The 20,779-nt window shown below is 40.1% G+C and overlaps 1 protein-coding gene across 17 annotated transcripts in view; it reads left to right on the forward strand.

Moving 5' to 3' along the window:
* Window positions 1-20,779, forward strand: part of NfI (Nuclear factor I) — a 96,983-nt gene that overhangs the window by 20,499 nt on the left and 55,705 nt on the right. The window lies entirely within an intron of this gene.

Consider the following 20,779-nt stretch of genomic DNA (forward strand, 5'->3'; position numbering starts at 1 on the left):
TGGGAATACGTATGAAGTATTTATATAGGCATTTTCTTTGGACTTCAAGCTTTAATTTGATGTATCATAAGTGTCATTTTGTAAAACTTTTCTGTCATGAATTTTTAGTTATATTTTTATATCAAGTATCAAGCTTAATATATCTTGAAATTGGTCATGTACCCATATAACTGCAAATCAGTCACTTTTTCTTGAGAACAGCTATGAAATATTTATACAGGCATTTTCTTTGGACTTCAAGCTTTAATTTGACGTATCATAAGCACCATTCTGTTAAACTTTTCTGTCATGACTTTTCATTTATATTTTTATATCAAGTATCAAGCTTAATATATCTTAAAATTGGTCCTGTACCCATACAACTGCAAATCAGTCAATTTTTCTTAAGAACAGCTATGAAATATTTATGCAGGCATTTTCTTTGGACTTCAAGCTTTAATTTGACGTATCACAAGTGTCATTCTGTTAAACTTTTCTGTCATGACTTTTCGTTTACATTTTTGTATCAAGTCTCAGACTCGGTTTAAAAGATCAGTAACTGGAAGTCACTTCCTATTAAAAATATCCATGAAAATCTTTATGTAGACATTTTTCTCAAGTTTCAAGCTCTAAGCTGTCGTACCATAAGCACAGTTTTGCAACAGTATCAGAGCCTTTATACTAAATTAGTTAGGTTAGAAAATATGGACAGAAACATCTATAATCAACATACGACATAAATGCTCCCCATCTTACATCCCTTATTAATCATTATACTCTTACCTCCTTACCTCCTTGATTAGTCACTGTATTACACCCCTAAACTCTCAATCCTTCGCAATCATGCATCAGTCATCCTCGACCCAATAAACCTACAAAGCAAGAAGCACCGTATCGCAAAAATGCAATCTCCCGTGAAAAACAAACGAGCGAAAAGCAGTACATAGAAACGCGTTTGAAAAGTGAACGGAAATCGTGGAACTGTCGATATCGAGTAAAGTTTGGCGTTCGACCCAGTCATTGACATTCGAATATTCGACCAGGATCTTTCCATTTCCTTTCTCTTTTTATTTCTCACTGCGGCACCCTTCGAGGCCCGTAAGTGGCCGGAAGGGGGTCGAAGGGGTGAGGGCAGCAGGGTTCGTCGATCCGTTGGAAACAGACGTAGAGATTTTCTCGTCTATCCACCGCAATTCGTATTCTCCATCGCGACGCTGTTCGATCAATATTTTAATTTCGCGATGCTGCGGTATTTAGCGTACGAAAAAGGGGATGGACGTCGGACGGACGTCGATGAAAAAAAATAAAAAAAAAAACGAGAATTCCTCCGAACCGTTAGATGGAGAGGGTCGGAGAGGATCGATGTATCGCGAGTTTAGAGAAAATCGCTGGCCAACGACGACGGTTTTGTTTCGTTTTTTCTTTCGAACGATGATGGCCTCCGCTCGTATCGCTGAAAGAGCCTGCAAATCGAGGGGAAAACGTTGCCTCTCTTTTTTCTTCTTGATTTTTCGACGCTTTGTTAAGTGCTCGACGCTGCTCGTCTTGATTGCTAACTCCAATCGAAGTCCTTTCAGCTGCGAGACGGACGCTGATTAGATACCGTTCGTTCTATGATCGATTATTGTGTTCGTATATTGGGGTGCGAGAATTTTTTGAAATTGGAAGAGTTTGGGGGCTTTGAAATTTTGGGGTGTGGAGAGGGATATAGGTATCTAGGGAATTTAGGGATATATGGGGATTTGGGGATTTGGGGATTTGGGGATTTAGGGATTTGAAGATTCAGGGATTTGAAGATTTGGAGATTTGGGGATTTGGGGATTTAGGGATTTGAAGATTTAGGGATTTGAAGATTTGGAGATTTGGGGATTTGGGGATTTGGGGATTTGCGATTTGGGATTTGGGATTTGGGGTTTGGGGATTTGGGGATTTGTGGATTTGGGGATTTTGAGATTTGAAGATTTGGGGATTTGGGAATTTAGGAATTTGGGGATTTAGCGATTTGGGGATTTAGGGATTTGGGGATTTAAGGATTTGGGGATTTGGGGATTTAGGGATTTGGGATTCGGGGATTTGGGGATTGGAAGATTTGGGGATTTGGAGATTTGGGATTTGGGATTTGGGATTTGGGATTTGGGGATTTGGGATTTGGGGATTTGGGAATTTAGGGATTTGGGGATTTAGGGATTTGGGGATTTAAGGATTTGGGGATTTGGGGATGTAGGGATTTGGGATTCGGGGATTTGGGGATTGGAAGATTTGGGGATTTGGGGATTTAGGGATTTGGAGATTTGGGATTTGGGATTTGGGATTTGGGATTTGGGATTTGGGATTTGGGATTTGGGATTTGGGATTTGGGGATTTGGGATTTGGGGATTTGGGAATTTAGGGATTTGGGGATTTGAGGATTTAGGGATTTGGGGATTTGGGATTTGGGATTTGGGATTTGGGATTTGGGATTTGGGATTTGGGATTTGGGATTTGGGATTTGGGATTTGGGATTTGGGATTTGGGATTTGGGGATTTGGAGATATAGTAATTTGGGGATATAGGAATCTAGGGGAACCACCTAGATATCTAGAGATCCAGAGATATAACTATTTGGGGAAATACTAATTTAGGGGTCTAGGAATTTAGGTATCTAGGGATTTAGAGATATAGCAATGTGGAATTTAGGGATTTAGGGATTTAGGGATATAGGAATCTGGGATATAGCAATTTGGAATTGAAATCTAAATCGAATCGTATAAAAAATCCGAGTAATATTACTCATAGCTGAAGAAGTGCGTCACGAGTGCGTCATGAATGCGTCTCGAATCCGATACAAATGCGTCACGAGTGCGTCATGAATGCGTCACATGTACAAATAGGTGCGTCACAGATGTACTATGGGTGCGTCACGAGTGCATCACAGATATACCATCGGTGCGTCATGGGTGCGTCACGAGTGTGTCACAGGTATACCATAGATGCGTCACGAGTGCGTCAAAAGTGCGTACAGATGCAAGAGTGCGTCACAAATGCGTCACGAGTGCGTCACGAGTATGCCATAGGTGCGTCACGAGTGCGTCACGAGTGCGTCACGAGTATGCCATTGGTGCGTCAAGAGTGCGTACAGATGCAAGAGTGCGTCACAAATGCGTCATGAGTGCGTCACGAGTATGCCATAGGTGCGTCACGAGTGCGTCAAGAGTGCGTACAGATGCAAGAGTGCGTCACAAATGCGTCACGAGTGCGTCAAGAGTGCATCACAAATGCATCAATATTGCGTCAAAAAAATGCGTCACGAGTGCATCACAAATGCATCAAGATTGCACCACAAAAATGCGTCAATAGTGCGTCACACTCTCCAAAATATCCCAAGAATTTAAACAACCGCAATTTCGTAAATAAACAAACTAAATAAACGTATAACTGTCAGTTCCGGTGTCGGTCCGAGATGCAAACAAACGACTCCGTTGATGGAATTTTTCCCTTTTGTTTTTTTTTTTAAAAAAAGGAAAGTACCTTCGAGCCGGTAGCACGGGTCGCGTTGAATTTTACATGAAGTACATTTAATCTGCGTCGTCAGGAAGCCCTGCAGGGTCGGCCGAGCCCTCAGCCCCATTATATAGGCACGGGGCTTTATGAAATTGTAAGCGAGCGGCAAAGGCCACTGGCCATAATCGACAATTCCATTTGCAAATCTAATTGCCACCCTGCCGTATTTTTCAACTAAAATTTCCTCAACAATTTTTCATCGTCAACGCGTTCCGCTTAATTAAACCGGCGCGAGACTTTCTATCTGTCTGCCTTTACTGACTGATTGAACATACGGTCTTAACAATTTGCTGGGCGCTTGTTACGCGTTATTCATACGGGGAAGTATTTGACGAAGTTTAATAGCTTACTGTTGTAGTTTGAGTACGTTGTAGATGTAGTTTTGTGTGGGATGTAAGGAGATATTAATCTTGGGAGGATTGTTGGAGGTCTGTGGAGATCTATGGAGGTCCAGCGAGGTCTATGGAGGTTTATAGAGGTTTATCAAGGTCTCTATAGAGGTCTATGGAGGTCTATGGAGGTATATGGAGGTCTATGGAGGTATATGGAGGTCTATAAAGGTCTCTATAGAGGTCTATGGAGGTCTATGGAAGTCTATCAAGGTCCCTATAGAGGTCTATGGAAGTCTGTGGAGGTCTTTGGAGGTCTATGAAGGTTTACAGAGGTCTATGGAGGTCTATGGAGGTCTATGGAGGTCTGTCAAGGTCTCTATAGAGGTCTATGGAGGTCTATGGAGGTCTATGAAGGTTTACAGAGGTCTATGGAGGTCTATGAAGGTTTACAGAGGTCTGTGGAGATCTATGGAGGTCTATGGAGGTCTATGAAGGTTTACAGAGGTCTGTGGAGATCTATAGAGGTCTATGGAGGTCTATGGAGGTCTATGAAGGTTTACAGAGGTCTATGGAGGTCTTTGGAGGTCTATGGAGGTCTGTCAAGGTCTCTATAGAGGTCTATGGAGGTCTATGGAGGTCTATGAAGGTTTACAGAGGTCTATGGAGGTCTATGAAGGTTTACAGAGGTCTGTGGAGATCTATGGAGGTCTATGGAGGTCTATGGAGGTCTATGAAGGTTTACAGAGGTCTGTGGAGATCTATGGAGGTCTATGGAGGTCTATGAAGGTCTATGAAGGTTTACAGAGGTCTGTGGAGATCTATGGACGTCTATGGAGGTCTATGGAGGTCTATAGAGATCTAAGGAGGTCTATGAAGGTCTGTGGAGACCTATCAAGGTCTACAGAAATCAATGGAGGTCTATGGAGGTCTGTGGAGGTCTATGGAGGTCTGTGGAGGTCTATGGAGATCTGTGAAGGCCTATCAAGGTCTATAGAAATCTATGGAGGTCTATGGAGGTCTGTGGAAGCCTATCAAGGTCTATAGAAATCTACGGATGTCTATGGAGATCTATGAAGGTCTATGAAGGTTTACAGAGGTCTGTGGAGATCTATGGAGGTCTATGGGGGTCTATGGAGGTCTATCAAGGTCTCTATAGAGGTCTATGGAGGTCTATCAAGGTCTTTATAGAGGTCTATGGAGGTCTATCAAGGTCTCTATAGAGGTCTATGGAGGTCTATGGAGGTCTATGTAGGTCTATAGAAACTTGTGGAGGTCTATGGAGGTCTATGGAGGTCTATGAAGGTTTACAGAGGTCTATGGAGGTCTATGAAGGTTTACAGAGGTCTGTGGAGATCTATGGAGGTCTATGGAGGTCTATGGAGGTCTATGAAGGTTTACAGAGGTCTGTGGAGATCTATGGAGGTCTATGGAGGTCTATGAAGGTCTATGAAGGTTTACAGAGGTCTGTGGAGATCTATGGACGTCTATGGAGGTCTATGGAGGTCTATAGAGATCTAAGGAGGTCTATGAAGGTCTGTGGAGACCTATCAAGGTCTACAGAAATCAATGGAGGTCTATGGAGGTCTGTGGAGGTCTATGGAGGTCTGTGGAGGTCTATGGAGATCTGTGAAGGCCTATCAAGGTCTATAGAAATCTATGGAGGTCTATGGAGGTCTGTGGAAGCCTATCAAGGTCTATAGAAATCTACGGATGTCTATGGAGATCTATGAAGGTCTATGAAGGTTTACAGAGGTCTGTGGAGATCTATGGAGGTCTATGGGGGTCTATGGAGGTCTATCAAGGTCTCTATAGAGGTCTATGGAGGTCTATCAAGGTCTTTATAGAGGTCTATGGAGGTCTATCAAGGTCTCTATAGAGGTCTATGGAGGTCTATGGAGGTCTATGTAGGTCTATAGAAACTTGTGGAGGTCTATGGAGGTCTATGGAGGCCTGTGGAGGTCCACTAGCCTTATGAAGATACCTAACCCTTATTATTATCACCCCTACCCTGTATTAGTCCCTATAGTTACCCTCCAAAAGCCCATAGTACCAGTAAAATCCCACTGCAGTCCTCAATAAAAAAACCCCCAACCAATTATTCCTAAATGACAAGAATAATAGCGTTCGATAGCGATCAGAAAAGCGTGTTTTCCAAACATTCGCCACCGCCCAAGGTACTCGATAAACGCGCACCACTTTTCATCCGGTCTGCTCGACCTATCGTTTTTCCACGCAAACGGATCGATCCGCAGTTATCGCCGATGCGTCTATCCGGCGTGTACACTCGCACACATATATTCTCGTGTGTTTTTTTTCCCCTCGTATGTGCGTCGACCTGAAATTTCGAGCCGCTTTCTCGATCGCTCGACACGCCGTTCACGTACTCGCGGAGATGCTTTCCAGAAAGAGCCCGGTAGAAACAAAGAAAAAAATACGGCAAACAAGATAAAAATTCCGCGACTCGTTGACATGCGGCACGATTCGTTCTGGAAAATTGAAATCGAGGTGACGAGAGAAGCCTCGCTTTTCTAAACGTTTTGGAAAACGTTTCTCTAGATGGAATGTTTAACCGGGTCACTTTCACCGGCCGTTCCTAGCATGCAGATGTTAGATTGTTTTATTTTCCTGTTTAATTGTGTTAATCGGAGGGTTTCAACCCTTGGGGTACTAGAAAGTTTTTATAGGAAGTTTTTTGATGCTGGTCTTTGAGAAAATATATGATGAGGTTGTGTTTGGTGGTCGGTTTTAAGATAATCAAGTTAACAGATTATTCAGATAATCAAGGTAGCAGGAGAGGATGTTCATGGAAGATTAGCTTTTGATGTTATTTATGAATTAATAGGAAGCTGCAAAATTTTATATCCTTGTCATTTATTACCTACTTGTCAACATTTATTTAATGTTAGTTCTTGGTGATGTTATTTGTGAATTAATAGGAAGTCACAAAGTTTCAACCCTTTGTAAGAAGCTTCTTATAACATCACTTCTTCTTGATGTTATTAATGAATTAATTTGGAGCTGCAAAATTTTATATCCTTGTCATTTATTATCTTCTTGTCAACATTTATTTAATGTTAGTTCTTGTTGATGTTATTTGTGAATTGATAGGAAGTCACAAAGTTTCACCCCTTTGTAAGAAGCTTCTTATAACATCACTTCTTCTTGATGTTATTAATGAATTAATAGGAAGCTGCAAAATTTTATATCCTTGTCATTTATTACCTACTTGTCAACATTTATTTAATGTTAGTTCTTGTTGATGTTATTTGTGAATTAATAGGAAGTCACAAAGATTCACCCCTTTGTAAGAACCTTCTTATAACATCACTTCTTCTTGATGTTATTTATGAATTAATTTGGAGCTGCAAAATTTTATATCCTTGTCATTTATTACCTTCTTGTCAACATTTATTTAATGTTAGTTCTTGTTGATGTTATTTGTGAATTAATAGGAAGTCACAAAGTTTCACCCCTTTGTAAGAAGCTTCTTATAACATCACTTCACCTTGATGTTATTTATGAAATCATACGAAGTCACAAAATTTCACCCCTTTGTAAGAACCTTCATATAACATCATTTCTTCTTGATGTTATTTATGAAATCATACGAAGTCACAAAGTTTCACCCCTTTGTAAGAACCTTCATATAACATCACTTCTTCTTGATGTTATTTATGAAATCATACGAAGTCACAAAGTTTCACCCCTTTGTAAGAACCTTCATATAACATCACTTCACCTTGATGTTATTTATGAAATCATACGAAGTCACAAAATTTCACCCCTTTGTAAGAACCTCCATATAACATCACTTCACCTTGATGTTATTTATGAAATCATACGAAGTCACAAAATTTCACCCCTTTGTAAGAACCTCCATATAACATCACTTCACCTTGATGTTATTTATGAAATCATACGAAGTCACAAAATTTCACCCCTTTGTAACAACCTTCATATAACATCATTTCTTCTTGACGTTATTTATGAAATCATACAAAGTCACAAAATTTCACCCCTTTGTAACAACCTTCATATAACATCATTTCTTTTTGACGTTATTTATGAAATCATACGAAGTCACAAAATTTCACCCCTTTGTAAGAACCTCCATATAACATCACTTCTTCTTGTTGTTATTTATGAAATCATACGAAGTCACAAAATTTTACTCCTTTGTAACAACCTTCATATAATTATTATTTAATATGAAGTTAATTTTACTTCTTCAAGTTTTGTTGTTAGTTAAGGGTTGTCCTTCAATTACAGCTAAGTAAAAGTTCGAACGTATTGAACTTTCAAGCTAGAAATCGTGACACTAAGGCTGTAATTCGCAGCGGAATGCGAAATTGTCCCCTGCCACGCGACACACGACAGTTTCAGGAATGCCTATTAATCACCCCCTCGAGATCGATCGCTAATTCGACAAATCTTACAATTACCCAATCCATTTATTTATTATAAATTGTGAACATGAACGATTAATTTTCTACTCCGAAAACTACCCCCAGTACCTGGTAAAAAAAGAGAGAAGTGTAGTAAAGGGGCAAAGAAAAATCCGGGGTGGTCCGTCGTTTTCTCTTAATTTCGAGACAGGCCGCAGGACGATATCGACTACTTCAATTCTGCACCGAGTGGGAACGGGATGAAAGAGATGGAGAAGAATGCGAGCGGTGAAAGGAAGACAACGAGAGACACGGAGAGACACTCGATGTCCGAGAAACGGAGAGGGGTGGATTTCGGACGAGGAAAAGATGGAAGATCGTGGGCAGACCGGGAGATATTGTGGGACGCTGTGTGTACAGGGTGTTAGGAAAGTCCTCATCCACTCATTACTTGCTAAATTAATTAAAATTTCTGAGGTTTCGCAAGTTTGGTATTGTCTCTTGCAAGTTTAGGTGTACCTTTTAAATATTTCCACTGGTCGTATCATATCATCAATTAGAATCATCAGTTTTAAGGCTGAGGTTCATCTGGTAATTCTATTGTCATGTATCTGGATGTTGCTAAATAAGGATGGTGACTTTGCTTCAAGTCTAGTTACACTCATGTCCATGTGTCTCTCACACATTCCCCACGTACAGGTTTCCCTAACTACCATGTTTGAATACAAAAATACATGTAAGATCTTCAAGTTCTCCCTCTAGGTATAAGCTCAGCCATTTGCAAGTCTAACTTGTCCTACATCTCATGTTAGAAATTCTTTGCAACCTCAGTCTAGATTTGGAACCCTCTCAAGTTACCTCTAACTTCATTTCTAACTCCAAGTGACCATGTTTGTTTACTTCAATATCCTTCATATTGATGTCCTCCACATCTGTAGGTCAGTGTTCTTGTCACATGTGGTTACCTTACGTATCCTTTACGATCCAAGCTGTATAACTCGTTGAAATCTCATTACCTGAGGAGTCCACACCGAAACAGGTGCATACCATTTCCTAAACATCTTCTGTCCTCTGAATGTTGAGTCTTATCCTCTGAATCTTGAGTCCTAACCTCTGAACCTTGAGTTCTAACCTCTGAACCTTGAGTCCTAACCTCTGAACCTTGAGTTATTCTCTGAACCTTGAGTCCTAACCTCTGAACCTTGAGTCCTACCCTCTGAACCTTGAGTCCTACCCTCTGAACCTTGAGTTATCCTCTGAACCTTGAGTTATCCTCTGAACCTTGAGTTATCCTCTGAACCTTGAGTCCTAACCTCTGAATCTTGAGTCCTACCCTCTGAAACTTGAGTCCCATCCTCTGAACCTTGAGTCCTAACCTCTGAACCTTGAGTCCTATTCTCTGAATCTTGAGTCCTATCCTCTGAACCTTGAGTCCTACCCTCTGAACCTTGAGTTATCCTCTGAACCTTGAGTCCTACCCTCTGAACCTTGAGTCCTACCCTCTGAATCTTGAGTCCTATCCTCTGAACCTTGAGGAGTCCTAACGCGTAAATTTTATTATAGTAAATGTCGATTACTTTCTTAACACCCTGTACGAGTGGTATCACGCTCGAAGAGGGCGGCAGACGGGCGGGGTACGTGGGGGTAGCAGAGTGCACCACCACCCGCAAGAAGTATCCCGGTACACGGGTACACACGAGCTTTTGGCCGAAGAGAGAAGGGGAGAAAGGGTTGCATGGCCAGTTGAGAAAGAGAGAGACGGAAGGGGTAGTCGGCAGAGAGCGTAGACATGTAGCGCATACGCCGTCGCGACGGAGGCTGCGGCTACGCGGCGCCTACCAACCACCATCTATAATCTCTATGCGGATATCGATTTTCTACCCTGTATTTCCTAAATTTATGCAAACTAGCGGCCCGTCCTCGCACCCCGCCGTCTGCCCTTCGGCCCAACCGCCAACCCCTGTCCACGTCGTGTTCCACCTACATCATCCTTCTAAGTATTTCACCTTGTTGATGCGACTTCTAATCTCGTTTTATGATACTGATGCTTTGATGCGTATCTGTTTTGGTACTTTTATATGCTTTTTGGAATGGGTTTGGATATTTGAAGTCTAATGTGGAGTCCTGAGTGTTGGAGCATACTCAAGGTGTATCTAATGTGGAGATTCCTTTGAGCATTTCTTAGTGGTTAAATTTAGTCATCAAGTTCCATATGTAACTCCATATGAGACTCTACATGTAACTCCACATGTAACTCCATATGTGACTCTACATGTAACTCCACATGTAACTCCATATGTGACTCTACATGTAACTCCACATGTAACTCCATATGTGACTCTATATGTAACTCCATATGTAGCTCCACATGTAACTCCATATGTAACTCCATATGTAACTCCATATGTGACTCTACATGTAACTCCATATGTAACTCCACATGTAACTCCATATGTGACTCTACATGTAACTCCATATGTAACTCCATATGTGACTCCATATGTGACTCTACATGTAACTCCATATGTAACTCCACATGTAACTCCATATGTAACTCCATATGTGACTCCACATGTAACTCCACATATAACTCCATATGTGACTTCACATTGTAACTCTACATATAACTCCATATGTGACTCCACATGTAACTCCACATATAACTTCATATGTGACTTCACATTGTAACTCTACATATAACTCCATATGTGACTCCACATGTAACTCCACATATAACTCCACATGTCACTACATATGTGACTCCACATGTAACTCCATATATAACTCCATATGTAACTCCACATATAACTCCACATATAACTCCACACGTAACTCCACATATAACTCCACATATAACTCCACATGTCACTCCACATGCAACTCCACATATAACTCCACAACTCCAAACTTCTCATTACACCTAAAACACCTTACTATTCCACTTCACATCCTTGCCCCTCAATTCACCCCTAAAATTGAACATCCACAAAATTCAATGTAACCCTAGAATATTTAATATTTAGAAGATACAACAATAAACAGCAAAGTACCCATGATCGATAGGGAAACCAGCCTCGCAGCAGCCCCTGTTTTCGACAGTTCTCAACCGTCCCTCCCTTATTCGTTTATAGGTAGAAGGGGTAAACCACCCCCTTTTTGCTAGCCACGTTGGTTAGCTGGGTGTTGTTCGCTATGTGTGTCGGCCCCATTCATCTAACGAGCTCAAGCGGGCTATCGCATCACGATGCACCTCGCACCTCCTCGTCACGAGGAGGTGTATTCCAGTTTACTCTCCGCCAGAAGGGTGGAGGGGGGCTGGTAACACGGACAACACCAGAAGGGGGTTGAGGACGCTGTTTCGGGGGGTTGAGGACGCTGTTTTCGGGGGCTTGTTAATGTTGGATTATGTTTCGGCTTTCGGGTTATTAATTATCGATGCTGCCGCCTGGATTATGCGGTTCCATCGGATTTTTAGTGATTTTTCTGGGGTTAATGATCTCCATGCATCGATGATGAATAAATAACCTCTGGGAGGGTTATTTTTTTTCTTTTATGACGAGTTCGAATATTTTTTTTTACTGTCGAAAGAAGGTAGGTAGGTTAGGCTTTGACGAAGGTAGGTTAGGTTACGAGTTAATCCTTTGCACTTCTTGAATTTTTTTGACAAACTCCTTAAATTAAAAAATAAAAAGGGGTAAAAATGTATTGCAACGTAAGTGACAAATATATTTTCCTTTAATTATAAATGAAATTCCCCCTCAAATAAATGAAATATATATCCAAGAAATCTGTTCATCCCCAATAGAAATATTCGAGCTCACAGGAGCGCAATGAATAAAATCAATGGGCGAGTATGTAAGTTCGGAGGGTGATATCGCATGGTACTAAAACAAATTTCGATAGTGTTCGTGTTACATAAAAGCGAGTTAGGAAGACACCGTTCCGCTGAGAACAACGAGGTATCGATTAAGCCCCGTTTAAAAGTAAAACCACCGGAATTGGGCCAAAGCGGGCTACCTAACGAATCCAATCGACTTATCGAACCACCATGAATCTCATCGTTCTTTCTTTTACACCCTTGTTCATTTTCCTCAAGTTTATTAACTCTTGTGTTTCCTCATTGAACGATCATAATCTTCAATACAAGCATTTTATTGTGGCTAGCCTCTAGGGGTAGTTTTGTAAATTTTTTATGAAATTGTAAGAAAGACTTTTCTCGTGGTTAGTCGCTAAGGGTAGTTTTGCAAATTTTATACAAGTTTGTTTGTAGGATTGAAACGAAGACTTTTTGCGTGGTTAACCCTTAAGGGTAGTTTTTTGAATTTCATATAAAATTGTTTATGGCATTGAAACGAAGACTTTTCTGGTGCTTAGCTTTTAGGGGTAGTTTTGTAAATTTTATACAAGTTTGCTTGTAGCAGTGAAATGAAGTTTTTTTGCGTGGTTAACCCTTAAGGGTAGTTTTGTGAATTTCATATAAAATTGTTTATAATATTCATTCAAACGAAGACTATTTTTCTCATGGTCAAACCCTAAGGGTAGCTTCGTGAATTTCATACAAAATTGTTTATAGTATGCACTGAAAAGAAGACTATTTTTTTACATGATCAACCCCTAAGGGTAGTCTTCTAAATTTCATATAAAATTGTTTATAATATCTATTCAAACGAAGACTATTTTTCTGATGGTCAAACCTTAAGGGTAGTCTTCTAAATTTCATATAAAATTGTTTATAATATCCAATGAAATAAAGACTCTTTTCTCTTGATCAACCCCTAAGGATAGTCTTCTAAATTTCATATAGAATTGTTTATATTAACCAATGCAACAAAGGCTGTCTTTTCTCTTGATCAACCTCTAAGGGTAGTCTTCTAAATTTCATATAAAATTGTTTATAATATTCATTCAAACGAAGACTATTTTTTCTGATGATCAACCCTTAAGGATAGCCTTGTAAATTTCATATAAAATTATATATAATATCCAATGCAACAAAGACTGTCTTTTCTCTTGATCAACCCTTAAGGGTAGTCTTCTAAATTTCATATAAAATTATTTATATTAACCAATGCAACAAAGGCTGTCTTTTCCCTTGATCAACCCTTAAGGGTAGTCTTCTAAATTTCATACAAAATTATTTATAATATCCAATGCAACAAAGACTGTCCTTTCTCTTGATCAACCCCTAAGGATAGTCTTCTAAATTTCATACAAAATTATTTATATTAACCAATGCAACAAAGACTGTCCTTTCTCTTGATCAACCCCTAAGGATAGTCTTCTAAATTTCATACAAAATTATTTATATTAACCAATGAAACAAAGACTGTCCTTTCCCTTCATCAACCCCTAAAGCTAGTCTTCTAAATTTCATACAAAATATCTCACGACCCCTCTCAAAAACATCCCCTATCCAAAAGCGCCATATACCGAGACACACTAAAAACCAAACAACTTAAAATAAACTGAATAAAAACCTCGAAAAAAACAAATTTGTCTAAAAACATTCTGTAGAAATAAATCGGAAGACAGATTCGCGTCCATAAAATGCAGAAGAAAAAGAGAAAGATGTCCCGGAGCGAGGCCGTTCCGAAAATTTTATTGCCATTGTTTCCGGCGTCTGTGAACGCCTTTGGTATATTCGCGCGATACGCGGCTCGAAACGCGCGAAAAGCCTTCTTCCCGTCCAGACGTATGCGATATGCCCTCTGCCTTTGGGCAATAAAACGCGCGGATGGAAGGGGAACGCGGAAGCGGATTATTTCGCGTCTGAAACGATATGCCGACGTCACGGTCCTCTGGCTAAGGGGAGGCTTTCGAGAATCGTTTATTTTCGGATGCCGGAAGGACCTGTGTGACTCAAAAGAAAATCTTACGCGATTGAATGTCTAGGGGGTGGTTAGACGTTTTACTTACTGCTGCATGGCGATGCGTTTGGTAAAACTTTTTATTGATTTGTTCAGGATTTGTGATGTTAAAGTTGAGTTTTTAAGATGTTCTTGAGACTTGAGACAATTTTATGAATTTATAAAAGCTTCGTATTAATATGTTCATGATTTGTGATGTTAAAGTTGAGGTTTTAAGATGTTCTTGACAGTTGAGACAATTTTATGAATTTATAAAAATCTTGTATTAATATGTTCATGTTTTGTGATGTCAAACTTGAGTTTTTAAGACGTTCTTGACAGTTGAGACAATTTTATGAATTTATAAAAACCTTGTTTATTAGTATGTTCAAGATTTATGTTGTCAACCCTTAATTTTTGAAGACAAGGTTAAAAAATAGCACATGTCACTTGAGACAATTTTATGAATTTATAAAAGCCTTGTTTATTAGTATGTTCAAGATTTATGATGTCAACCCTTAATTTTTGAAGACAAGGTTAAAAAATAGCACATGTCACTTGAGACAATTTTATGAATTTATAAAAGCTTTGTATTAATATGTTCAAGATTTGTAATATCATTCCTTAATTTTTTAAGACATCCTTCATAAATAGCACCTGTGATGCTTGAGACAATTTGATGAATTTATATAACAACCCCTGTATTAATATGTTCAAGATTTAAAATGTCATCCCTTAATTTCTTAAGACATCCTTCAAAAATAGCACATGTGACACTTGAGACAATTTGATGAATTCATAAAACAACCCCTGTATTAATACGCCCAAGATTTATAATGTCATCCCTTAATTTCTTAAGACATCCTTCAAAAATAGCACTTGTAACACTTGTGACAATTTAAAGAATTTGTAAAACAACCCCCATATTAATACGTCCAAGTTTCATGGTGTCAACCCTCAAGTTCTAAAGTCATCCCTGAAAAATAGTACACGTTTAATCAAACTTAAATCGACACACAGGTACATTTCCTCGAAACCTGCATTATAAACTGCCCTAAAACTTGCACTAATCAAGATAAAGAATTAATGTGTGCACCGAATATTTTGTCACTTATATATCCACCTTATTTTTCATTTCAAATAACTACAATTAATTCTGTACTATACAAGGGTTAATGTTCTAAGAAAATAGATAATAACGCATAATGACTTACAAAAAAGGGACGCATAGTACATAATGTTCTCGTGGTATGATAAATGCCATAGCTCGCAGAATTTTATCGAGTGCTTTTGTAGTTTGGTATTATTACGCCCTCGTTCGCCATTAAATTAGAACGATATCGTTCGCCATTTCCATTGTCGCGATAACGATAAATAAAAGACGCGTAGGAAATATCTTGCGGAGAGAAGCATCGTTTCTGCGTTAAATAAATCTGTCCGTGCAAGGATTCCATTCGACGACGAGAGGAGCTCGGTGAAAATAAAAGGGTTTGGAGGGACGCGATTGAAACAACCCCCCGAGGAGAACGACGCCGGTGCCTCACAGACGAATGAATTACGCCCCGACGGGCCACCATCTCGCAGCATGAGATACTTCCAGATTAGAAAAGTCGCGGGCTACTGTATCTTTGCCTATCGTCTTCTGGAATCGTCTTGCGAACTTTAATGCTCCACTTTAGTCTTTTCAAGATTCTGGATAGTTTACGGTTTCGGGATTTGGGTGAGGTTTGGGAATTTAGGGGGTTGGGGAATTTAGGAGGTTAGGGAGTTGGGGGTTGGGGAATTTAAGGCGTGTAGAATTTGGGAGATTTGGGAATTTTGGGATTTGGGGATTTGGGGAGTAGGGGTTGTGCTATTTGGGAATTTGGACAAGTGGGAATTTGGGGGTTGGGAAATTTTAAGGCGTGTGGAATTTGGGGGATGTGGGAATTTTGGGACGTAGGAATTCCAAGCGCAATGACTTCTATACGCAGTAATTCCACGCGTGGTAATTTCTACGCGCAGTAACTCCACGCGTGGGAATTCCTACGCGCAGTAATTCCACGCGTGGTGACTCCTATGCGCAGTAATTCGATGCGTGGTAATTCCTACGCGCAGTAACTCCACGCGTGGTAATTCCTACGCGCAGTAACTCCACGCGTAGTAATTTCCATGCGCAGTAATTCCACGCGTAGTAATTCCTATGCGCAGTAACTCCACGCGTGGTAATTCCTACGCGCAGTAACTCCACGCGTAGTAATTTCCATGCGTAGTAATTCCACGCGTGGTGACTCCTATGCGTAGTAATTCCACGCGTGGTGACTCCTACGCGCAGTAACTCCACGCGTGGTAATTTGTACGCGCAGTGACTCCACGCGTGGTAATTCCTATGCGCAGTAACTCCACGCGTGGTGACTCCTACGCGCAGTAACTCCACGCTTGGTAATTCCTATGCGTAGTAACTCCACGCATGGAATATGGTGAATGTGGGATTTGGAGGATGTGACATTTAGGAGATGTGGAATTTGGGAGACGTGGAATATCATAGCCTAAGTGGCTCAATCATCTATACCCCAAAAGATTTTTGTTCTCCACAAAATAAGTAGCAGATCTTTCTAAGCAAACGAAAGAAAAGAAAACGACTACCCACCCTCTAACCCTCCTTGCAGCAAGCAAGAAGAGGTCGCAAACAAATTAAGAGGCAGATGCGTCGTTTCGCGGTCTGCGATATTCGCGAAGGCTGTTCTCAAAGGCGCGGAATGAATCGCCCGAGGGCCTGAAGAACGTCGGAGGGTAACGGATGGGGTATATGGGGTTAAACGCGGGATAACCTCGCGAGTGGTGGGGGCTGTAATATTTACAACGTTCTATGCAGAGGCCGGAATTGCCTATAAAGAAATCGCGGAGTCGCTTTGTTCGCGTCATAACGTAGTAACGTAAGGGGCCAGCAGCTATACACTCGGGAAAGCAGCCAAATTAATAAATATATTCCAGTCTATCCCAGCACTCGATCCTCTCTTCCTCTTCCATGTACCATCCGGATAACCCTGTACCACCCTTACCTATGGCCTCCCCATAAATTTTCCATCGACCAGCTATTCCGTGGTCTAGCACTCGACCTTTTTTCACCCCATGTGCATACCAAGGATCCAACCTGATTTATTACGACAACTTCCGACTTCTTTTTAGGCGCACGCAGTTTTAAGTATCTCTTTTTTTAATGTGGGTTGGGGACTCTTTGTTATGGGAATTAGTGAGGGTTTTTTGGGGGATGCTCTTTGCCAACGTCACTCAGAGTTTTTTCGCTTGGAATCCTTGCATGGAAATTTTTGGAGTGGTTGATTTTTTGGAGGAACACAAGGGGGTGGTTTTTGTAAATTTGGAGGCTGGGAGTTGTTTTTTTTTTGCTGGCGTTCTGTGGTGATTTTAGGGGTTCATACAGAGTTTACTTTTGAAAAATTCTCAGGTGATGAGTGGTCAAAAATACTACCCTCTGCATAAGGGATGTTTTCCATACAAATATTTTGTTTGTATTCTACAATTATTTTAGGGGTTCATATAGTGTTTGCTTTTGAAAAATTCTCTCTTGATGAACCATCAAAAAATATAACCTTCCATACAGTCAGGGGGTGCAAACATTTATTTTATTATTTTTCTAAAATGATTTTAAGGGTTCATGCAGTGTTTATTTTTAAAAAATCCTCATTTGATAAATTCTCAAAAAATATAACTCTACATATAGTGAAGGGGTGCAAACATTTATTTTATTATTTTTCTACAATGATTTTAAGAGTTCATACAGTGTTTATTTTTTAAAAATCCTCATTTGATAAATTCTCAAAAAATACAACTCTCTACATAATCAGGGGGTGCAATCATTTATTTTATTGCTACTCTAAAATAATTTTACAGATACATACAATAATAATTTTAAAAAAATCTTCATTTAATAAACCTTCAAAAAATACAACTCTGTACATAATCAGGGGGTGCAAACATTTATTTTATTATTTTTCTACAATGATTTTACAGATACATGCAGTAATAATTTTTTAAAAATCTTCATTTAATAAACCTTCAAAAAATACAACTCTTTATATAATCAGGGGATGCAAACATTTATTTTTTTGTTACTCTAAAATGATTTTACAGATACATACAATAATAATTTTTAAAAAATCTTCATTTAATAAACCTTCAAAAAATATAACTCTCTACATAATCAGGGGGTGCAAACATTTATTTTATTGTTACTCTAAAATGATTTTAAGGGTTCATACAATATTATCTTTTTGAAAAATCTTCATTTGATAAGCGTTTAAAAAATATAGCTCCACATAGGACCATTTTTTGTATAAAAAGAATTGAGTTCTCGTATCATGGGTATTGGACACAGTAAAAGTGGAGGGGTGCGCACGTGGTAGATTGATCACTGTCGAACGTGGTACCACAGGGGGTTCAACGTTTCCATCAGAGAAGGTTAGCTCATTTCCCCGTTTAATTCCTGTGACACGAGTTACACCACGTATGCACAATTTTGATAGGATAAGCGCACGTAAACACGAACAAACAGAATCGCGACAGCAGAGATAAAGAGAGGAAGAGGGTGAGACGAAACGAGGCCCGCAGCCGAAAAACCGAATCGATAGGCGCGCAACGGCCTCTCTATACGGGGTGTCTCGGTTATCTGACGCGGTAAATTAATATCTCCTTTGTAAATATCAACATGCATATACACACACATGTATAATAAAAATACATATTTATATAGCTTCATTCACAAGGGAAAGAAATTCAAGATTCTTCAATTTTGTTTATTCATTAACATCATATTCTTTAAAGAAAGAGTTCAATCTTTTTATAATTCAATTAGTAGATGCTATTATTTATCTTCTCATTGAGTACTTGAAAATTTCATTGAATTACATTTTTGTCATAAACAAACCTTATCTATTTGCACGCATGTTTACAACATTAAATAAACATGACACTGCAAAATGTTGCTGTATATTAAACAAATAACAAATCAATAAAATGTAGAATGAATAAAATTCAAAAGAAGAAGACCTTTCAAAATTAAAATCTGACAAAAAAAAAATGTATGCACCTCTAAATAGTATGATCTCATATATGATTATTGGAACACCCTGTATACACTCATGTACATATATGTAAAGCACACACGTGTTGGTATTCTCGCGTCTGCGAGGGAAATCGCTATAGATTACAGTCTGTATACTTACGGGGGTGGCCTGAATTTAACCTCACCCCTCTCAGTCAGACCGCCCCTCCTCTTTGAATGTGAGCAGGGAAGAACGTTCTATCAAAGACATTTTACCAAGCACAATCTGTCTTACCGGGGGAGAAAAAGCCGGCAAAGTAGTCTGGAGCCAATTGTCGATTACGCTCTTCTTTCTCTTCATCGTTTCTCATCTCTGAATTTCGTTTCTGTTGTTTCATCTTTCCGGGGGGATCGCGTAACTCCTGATGTATGTATTTCTACTGTTTAACTTTCAAGATTGGTACTGAGAATTTTGGGCGTTAATTAGGGATTTCTGGGTGGTTTCGTTAGGGATGCTGCATTTTTATTTAGGGTTAGGTTATTTTTGAGTGGAATTGTGCAGGGTGGTGTGAGGATACTGTGATTCGTGTGGTAATTCGATGCGTTGCGATTCCAGCGCGTGGTAATTTGACACGTTGCGATTCCAGCGCTTGGTAATTCGACGCGTGGTAATTCCAGCGCGTGGTAATTCGATGCGTTGGAATTCCAGCGCTTGGTAATTCGACGCGTGGTAATTTGATACGTTGCGATTCCAGCGCTTGGTAATTCGATGCGTTGGAATTCCAGCGCGTGGTAATTCGATGCGTTGGAATTCCAGCGCTTGGTAATTCGACGCGTGGTAATTTGATACGTTGCGATTCCAGCGCTTGGTAATTCGACGCGTGGTAATTCCAGCGCGTGGTAATTCGATGCGTTGGAATTCCAGCGCTTGGTAATTCGACGCGTGGTAATTTGATACGTTGCGATTCCAGCGCTTGGTAATTCGATGCGTTGGAATTCGAGCGCTTGGTAATTCGACGCGTGGTAATTCCAGCGCGTGGTAATTCGATGCGTTGGAATTCCAGCGCTTGGTAATTCGACGCGTGGTAATTCCAGCGCGTGGTAATTCGATGCGTTGGAATTCCAGCGCTTGGTAATTCCAGCGCGTGGTAATTCGGTGCGTTGGAATTCCAGCGCTTGGTAATTCAATTCGTTGCGATTCCAGCGCTTGGTAATTCGATGCGTTGGAATTCCAGCGCTTGGTAATTCGACGCGTGGTAATTCAATGCGTTGGAATTCCAGCGCTTGGTAATTCTACGCGTGGTAATTCGATGTGTTGGAATTCCAGCGCTTGGTAATTCAATGCGCTGCAATTCCAGCGCATGGTAATTCGATGCGTCCCAATTCCAGCGCGTGGTAATTCGATGCGTCGCAATTTCAGCGCTTGGTAATTCGATGCGTGGTAATTCGATACGCGTAGAGATTCCTATGCGCAGTAATTCCACGCGTGGTAATTCCAATGCGCAGTAACTCCACACGTACTAATTCCTATGCGCAGAAATTCTACGCGTACTAATCCCTATGCATGATAACTCTACTCATACAAATCCCTATGCGTAGTAACTCCACGCGTAGAGATTCCTGTGCATAGTGATTCCACGCACGCTAATTCTACAC

The sequence above is a fragment of the Megachile rotundata genome, chromosome 11, assembly GCF_050947335.1.
Source record: "Megachile rotundata isolate GNS110a chromosome 11, iyMegRotu1, whole genome shotgun sequence".
Taxonomy (NCBI): domain Eukaryota; kingdom Metazoa; phylum Arthropoda; class Insecta; order Hymenoptera; family Megachilidae; genus Megachile; species Megachile rotundata.